Source organism: Manis javanica, chromosome 7 (assembly GCF_040802235.1).
Source record: "Manis javanica isolate MJ-LG chromosome 7, MJ_LKY, whole genome shotgun sequence".
Lineage (NCBI taxonomy): Eukaryota > Metazoa > Chordata > Mammalia > Pholidota > Manidae > Manis > Manis javanica.
In genome coordinates, this window is record NC_133162.1 from 107,865,035 (window position 1) to 107,872,826 (window position 7,792).

Below are 7,792 nucleotides of genomic sequence, written 5' to 3' on the forward strand. Positions count from 1 at the left end.
CTAATACTTAGGGATTCTAAAATAGAGGAAAAAAGAGACACACAGGGGAAAAGCAATGTGAGCTTTATCTCAATAATATAACTATATCTGGTAAAGAAATAGTTTCCTTCACTTCCAAGAGCTTTTTTCAATTGAGGTAAAATGGTTAATCACATTGTATTTGTTTCAGGTATACAAAATAATAATTTAACATTTGTATATGCTACAAAATGATTGCCACAATAATTACCACCTGTCACCACACAATCATCCCCTTTTCAGTTACTTCTAGGACTTTCCCCCAGGCCCCTTTCCTTCTGATAACCAATAATGTTTTCTGTATCTATAAGCTTTATTTTGTTCTTAAGATTCCCCATATAAGTGAAATCATACAGTATTTGTCTTTCTCTTTTCACTTAACAGAATACCCTCAGGGTCCATCCATGTTGTTGTAAATGGCAAGATTTCCTCCTTTTTTATGGCTGAGTAGTAGCCATTATATATGCATAACACTTATTGTTTAACCATGCAGCCACTGATGGACTTAAATTGTTTCCCTAAGTTGACTATTGGACTACAATGAACATAGGGGTGCATATATCTTTTAGAATTAATGTTTTCATTTTCTTTAGATAAATACCCAGAGATGAAATAGCTAGATGACATGATAGATCTGCTTTTAATTTTTTGAGGAACTGCCATTTTTTTTCCACAGTGGCTGCACTAAATTACATTCCCAACAGAAATGTATGCAGTTCCCTTTTTACTACACCAATACTTATTTTTATAATAAACATTCCAATATATATGGACTGGTATCTCATTATGGTTTTAACCTGCACTTTCCTGATTATCTGTGATGGTAAACTTACCTGGTGGTCATTTTTATGTTTTCTTTGGAAAAATGGCTATTTAGATCCTCTGCTCCTTTTTAAATTGGATTTTTATTTTTTGCCTGTTTGAGTTCTTTATGTATTTCAGATTTAACTCTATATCAGATATAAGACTTGCAAATATTTTCTTCCATTCAGTTGTCCGGACGGGGCAGTGTAATTCGAGGGTCGCCCCCTCGTGTCTGCATAAATCCATTATAAAGCGGGAGTCGCCATCCCGTGTATGGTCTCGGGTTAGTGGTCCCGAGTGAGGAAGTCCGGGCTGGTAGTCCCGGCCCCCAGGTTAGCGACCCTGGGTGAAGCCCAGGTAACCAATCCTGGCCCTAGGGTCCGAGTGACTCGGCCTTAGGAAGGCAAATCCGATCGGCAGAAAACTGGCGCCCGAGGAGGAAAAGATCGAGCTCGTCACCCTGCGGCAGTCCGAGTGGACGCCCTTCAGGAGAATTATGAGAGTTTTTGAAGACCCTGAAAGTGGTGAGTGTGGTGCGCACCAGAGTGAGAGAAGGACCGGTCCGAACGAGTGCGATCAGATGTGGTGTGTGTGTGCTTGGTGTTATCATTGACTGTTTTACTGTGTTTTGGTTTCAGTTTATATTTTTTTGCGCTTCTCATTTTAAGTTTCCTTGTTCTAAGGTTCTCCTGCTCTCTCCGTTCCTCCTTTCTGCCACTACATCATTCCCCGCGGGCACGGGTCGGGCAATTAAGAGCCATTAGGGCGCCCGCCGCTAGAAGACTCCTGTGACAGGATAAGGGGGTCACAGCCGCGAATCCCAGATAAATTCGCGTCCCCCGTGGAAGAAAAACTGTGCAACGACAGGCACTCGTTCACAAGCACATACAACAGTCATTTTGTTTGAAGTGGCATCTTCATCCTTCGCCTTTGTCTCCCTCATATTCTTTTTCCTTCTTTCTCACCATGAGACAGACTCAGACGACCCCCTAAGTGTGTAAATGAATATATCTTTCTACCTCCGGATGGTATTAATGAAATTGATTTAAAGACAAGCGCTTGTGAAAATTGGGTATTCTAAAACTTCCAGAAAACCTGATAAAAAGTGTTAAGCATTAACGCTAATTTGAGTTTGCCTGAGGCGGGCATGTCCTTGTAGTTATCAGCTGCCTAAATTTACCTGAGGTCATTTAAGTCATGTTATCTGCTAAATCTTTTAAAAATAAAATGCTTAAAGGCTTGGCTTTGTCTAATATTCAGTAAAGGTCTTGTAAGTAATCTAGAATAGTTGTTACGAATGAGTGAACTAAATGACTGAAGCAAGTGAACCTCTTTTTAGTTGTGTGTTACAGTGTGTATACCTACCTACTGCCTGAGAATCTTTGTAGAAACCTAAAACCTTAAAGTTTTGCTAAGTTAAGAAGATATACTCTATGAGAGATTGTGCTGTAAAGCTCATGGTTACAGAAATTATAAAATGTGTTCATAAATTTGTCAATCTAAAGAATGTTAGTTTAACAGTTTACAATGGCCTGCTTCTCGGTGTTCACTGGAAATTAAAGTTTCTAATGGTTTTAAGTTTTAATTAAAACTATTTAAAGTAATAAAACATTTCTCTATGCTAAAAAATGTATGTTTTAATAAGAAAAAGTATAAAGAATGAAAAGTCTTCTGCATGCTAAAGAATGTGTTTTGTGATAAAGAAAGTAACTTTGTTCTAAAGTACAGCTATTTGTTTAAAGAGAGAAAACAGCGTAGTGCCTTTTGTTGTAGAAGACCCGCTCAGCCTGTTGCTTTGAGGGGGAGGGTCAGGATGTTTAGAGATTAAGTGAGATAAACCCAGTCAAGCCGCAGGCAAGCCCAGGCTAATTCTCACCGGCTTATGTGCTTGGGACCATAGGGCAAATGAAGAATAAATTACTATATTCTTACAGATATAGTCGTGCCTAGTGAAATTAAAGCAAGTGAGTCTTGATATCAAGTGCACAGCAAAATTAGAATCTTGTTTCTAGTTAAACAGTTTTCTTTAACTGTTAGTCTGCTCTTAATGTTGAAAGATCAAAGCAGTTTCTCATGCTTAAAGTCTCAGTGAGTTGCCAGAATATTAAAAAAAAAAAAAAAAATTAAAAAGACGAAAAGCTAAAGTTTGTTAACAACTGTATAAGCTTTATTTGCCTTTGAAATATTTTGTTATTGAAAACGATTGCATGGCCTGAGAAATTGAATTATTTATTCCATATATTTTTATAAGTGGAAAAATCTCTAACCAACAAATGATTAAAGTTGTTACTGATTATTTGTTTTCTTAATTTATCCACCTAAGCAGAATGGTAACAAAGCTTTTTTCAGCTGATTAAATGCACTTAGTTAACAAACCAAAATTTATTCTTAAAAATTAAACTAGAATCTAGACAAGATTATGTTTCTCCCAGAAAAACAAGTTTCACTGTAAAAGTTTAAATGGACAAACGTGTGACCACTTTTGAGAAAGGTTGTAATAGATTTTTTTGACAACCACCAGGTCTTGTTTAATTTATATGCTGTATGTTTTAAAAAAAAAAAAAAACATGGGGGATGAAAGGAAAGGAGCGACACATAGCAGCAATTAACCGGAGAGTTCCGCTTTATTAGGGAAAAGTGCTAGGTTATATAGGAAGGGGCATGAATTGATTGAGGTGTCACTTCTACGGAGCTGGTGGCTGTTGGCTAGGTGCTGGGATTGGGAGGGGAGCGAGAGGTGATTGGGCTTCAGGTGGCGCCGGCGGAAACCAAGGACCCCCGAAGAGAAGCCGGAAGTTTGCCATCTTACTAGTAGTAGTCCTTCAGAGGACTCTTCATATTTTTTAATGCAAATGATCTTAGAGCTTTTAATAGAATTTGCATAGCAGCTTATATCTACTATTAAAGAGTAAAACATTCTTGAAGCTTTCAGAGAAGACCTGTAGACTTAAGCACTTTCTCTGCTTTTTTTGTATCTGGTCTTGGACACTTATGCTAAGTTCAAAAAAAAGTGCTTTTACCTCTAGTTAACTCTGATATTTTCCAGAGGGCCCCTGGAACATGTCAGAAGAATTTTTTTCTCATTAGAGAAAGTATTTGACTAATTTGGCTTATTTATCTGATATATATTTATTTATTTACCAGGAAAGCACTGTCAAAGAGAATGATGCTAAACTTTGTTACTAAATGTTTTGTATTACAGAAATAACAGAATTTCCTTATGTCAACTGTCTTACAGTAAGCTCTCATCAGATCTTTAACCATTGTCATTTGTAAGTCTTTTGTCATTTATAGTATTATCCCTAAACTGGTAAAGAACTAGATTTCAGCAGAACAGGTATTAGTTACATAAGATTACATAAACTAAAGAAAATGATTTTGTGTCTTTTTGTTTCAAATGTTGCTGATAAAGTGTTTTAACCTTGTTCTCTTAAACTGACAACAGTTTAGTAAATGACTATCTTTATGAGCAGAATTGAAACTTCCTTCTCTCTACCTGATCCCTCCAGAGTTTAAAAACTTTCAGTGACTGTTTTTGTATTCCATGGCAGTATGTTTATTTGCATGAGTTCAATAAGAATCTGCTTTCCTTGTGAGAAGACTACTTAAGAACACTGGTTATACTGCCAGGGTTTTGACTGGAATGTCATACCTGAGAGACATGTGCATGGACTCAGATGTGAACAACTTTAAGGAACTAAGATTGACTTTATAAAGCCAACAAAGCCCCTTGGAAGAACTGGCCTGGTACCTTGCTTACAGAGTTCCCAGCAGCCTTACCAGGTGAGTAAAGAAGGTCACTTCCTGGCAGGTTCAGAGACCTCGAGAAGAGAAGAATTCATCCAAATCTACAGGTACTGCAGGCAAAGCCTGATGGCGAGTCTAGCTTGGCTGTCTGGCCTCAAGAGGCCTTTAAAAGTTCAATCTGAAATTCCTTATAAAAAGTTCCAGCAAAGCATATTTAAAAGAGCCTGTGTAATCAATTGCTCTTCTTGCTGCACTTGTGCAAATGATCAAGCCAGCTGTTAATTATTTTCTTAACCTGGTTACTTCTAATAAAAATGAGGGTGATTTTAGAGAAAAGTATTGTTTCAATAACTGCAGCCTCCAGAATAGAAAATCCAACTCCAGATGTTGCTACATAACCTAATAACACAATTTGTTTTATCTTGCCTAGAAGCCACAAAACTGCAAATAGTAATAGAAGCGCCAGCCTTCTGAAGCCCTCTCAACTGACCAGTAATAGAGACCTAGCTGCACCCTTTACTGCACCCCCTTCTCAGCACGAAGCAGCCAGAGCGGTCATCGCCCCTTTTCCCTAGCAGCAGCTAGAGTCCCTATCTGTAGAAGACAAAGACCGAGACTCACTTTATCCTCTGCAAGTAGGCAAAGAACCTGCATTGAGAGAGTTCCTAAAACTTACACCTCCCTCTACAACAAGACAGAAGTAATCAGCACCACCCCAGCTTATTCTAACAAGTAGTAGGCCCGCCAAACCGGAGTCACTCCATGTGTTACCTTTATCAAAGAACGCATTAGCACCGTGCAAATCATAGTGTTGAGACAGAACTATCAGAGTGTTAACCAAACAGATGACCCCTAATTTCATGATTGAAATAGATACAAGAAGAAGAGGGGAATGTAAGAATAGAAATAGGTTAGCATAAGCATAGCCATCTTAAAGGCCTAGAAGCCATTTTCTGAGTATGTGACTTAGAAAGAAAAACTGGAACTGGGTAAGGCCTTGAAAAACAAGTTAATCATGAGCACCGGGTGGTGGGCAGCTGTGACCCTTGGTCAGCTAACCTTGGTCAGTAAATCTTACATACCAAGCTTATCGTGCAGAACCTCCCTAACCATTGAGGAGTAGTCTTATCCTGCCCTTGCTTAACCCCAGGATATATGTCTTGCAAGAATAATGTATAGTTATAGAAAATTGCTATGAGTTAAGTGCTTTGAAATTGCTATATAAACCCTTGGCTCTGAGTGCTCGGGGTCCTTGTTGAGACCCACTGCATCGGGCTGACTTGGACCCCAACTAGTTGGCTGAATAAAGACTTTGCTTGAATTTACATCTCTATGCCTGTGTATTTTGTTCTCTGGGGAAGCCTCGGAAGCCTGCACCCTAACACAGTAGGTTACCTTTTCATTTTGTTTCTTTTACTGTGCAAATGCTTCTTAGTTTGATATAGTCCCACTTGTTCATTTTTGCTTTTGTTGCTTTTACTTTTGGAGTCAAATCCAAAAATTCAATGATGAAACTGACATCAATGTTACTACCTTCATTTCTTTTGGAAGTTTGATGATTTCAGGTCTTATGTTTAATTCTTTAACCTATTCTGAGTTCATTTTTGTTTATGGTGTAATAAAATGGTCTAGTTTCATCTGTTTGCATATAGCTGACCATTTACTGAAGAAACTGTCCTTTCCCCACTGTGTAATCTTGACTCTCTAGTCATAAATTAATTAACAATACATGCATAGGTTTATTTCTGGGTTCTCTATTCTGCTTATTTGATTTATGTGTTGATTTTCATGATTACTATAGCTTTGTATTATAGTCTGAAATCAGGAAGAGTGATACCTCCAGTTTTGTTCTTCTTTCCCAAGATTTCTTTGGCTCTTTAGGGTCTTTTCTAGTTCTACACAAATTTTAGAATTATATTGTTCTAGTTCCATGAAAAATGCCATTGGAATTTTGATAGGGATTCTACTGAATTTATTGCTTTGGGCAGTATGGACATTTTAACAATATTAATTCTTCCAAACTCTGAGCATGAAATATTTTTCCATTTACTTGTGCTTCTTCAAATTCTTTCATCAATGTCTTTGAGTTTTAGTGAACAGGTTTTTCATCTCGGTGAAATATATTGCTAGGTATTTTATTCTTTTTGATGTAATTGTCAATGGGATTGTTTTGTTAATATGTATTTCTCATAGTTAATTGTAAGTGTATAGAAATGCAACAGATTTCTGTATATTGATTTTACATCCTGTATCCTTCTTTGCTGAATTAATTTATTAGTTCCAACAGTTTTGGGTAGTCTTTAAGGTTTTCTATATAGTATCATATCATCTGCAAATAGTGACAGTTTTATTTCTTTTCCAATTTCTATGCCTTTTGTTTCTTTTCCTGCCAAACTGCTATGGCTAGAATTTCCAATACTCCATTTAATAGTGGCAAGAGTAGGTTCCTTATCTCAGAGGAAAAGCTTTCAGCTCTCCACTGTTCCATATGGTGTTAGCTATATGGGTTTATCATATATGGACTTTACTGTGTTGAGACACATTCCCTCTAAACTTACTTCATTGAGAGTTTTGATCATAAATCGATGTTGAATGTTGTCAAATGCTTTTCCTGTATCTATTGAGATGGTCATATGCTTTTCATCTTTCATTTTATTAATGTGGTATATCATGTTGATAGATCTGTGGATGTGGAACTATCCTTGCATCCCAGAATAAATCCCACTTGGTGGTGGTTTATGAACATTATATTGTTGAATTGGGTTTGTTAATATTTTGTTGAGGATTTTTACATCAATGTTTATCAGGGATACTAGCCTGTAAATGTTTTGTGGTGTCCTTGTCTGGTATTGGTACCAGGGTAATGCAATCTTCATAAAATCAGTTTGGAAGTGTTTCCTTCTCTTCAATTTTTGGAAGTTTTGGAAGAATAGACATTAAATCTTATTTGAATGTTTTGCTAGAATTCACCAGTGAAGCCATCTGATTCTGGACTTTGTTTCTGGGGATATTTTTGATTATTGATTCAATATCTTTACTAGTAATCACTCCATTCAGATTTTGTATTTCTTCATAATTCAGTCACAGAAGAATGTATGTTTCTAGGAATTCATCCATTTCTTCTATGCTGTCCTTTTAGTTGGTGTATAATTTTTCAGAGTAGTCTCTTATGATCTTTTGTTTTACTGTGATACCAGTTTTACTTTTCCCTCTTTCATTTCTG

General features: G+C 36.9%; 1 long non-coding RNA gene across 1 annotated transcript; it reads left to right on the top strand.

The window, feature by feature from the left end:
• The first annotated feature begins 1,352 nt into the window (after window positions 1–1,352).
• Window positions 1,353–5,894, top strand: LOC140850479 (uncharacterized). Its single transcript, XR_012133377.1, has 2 exons — window positions 1,353–4,605; window positions 5,000–5,894. It is a non-coding gene; the product is annotated as an uncharacterized lncRNA (long non-coding RNA).
• The last annotated feature ends 1,898 nt before the right edge of the window (window positions 5,895–7,792 follow it).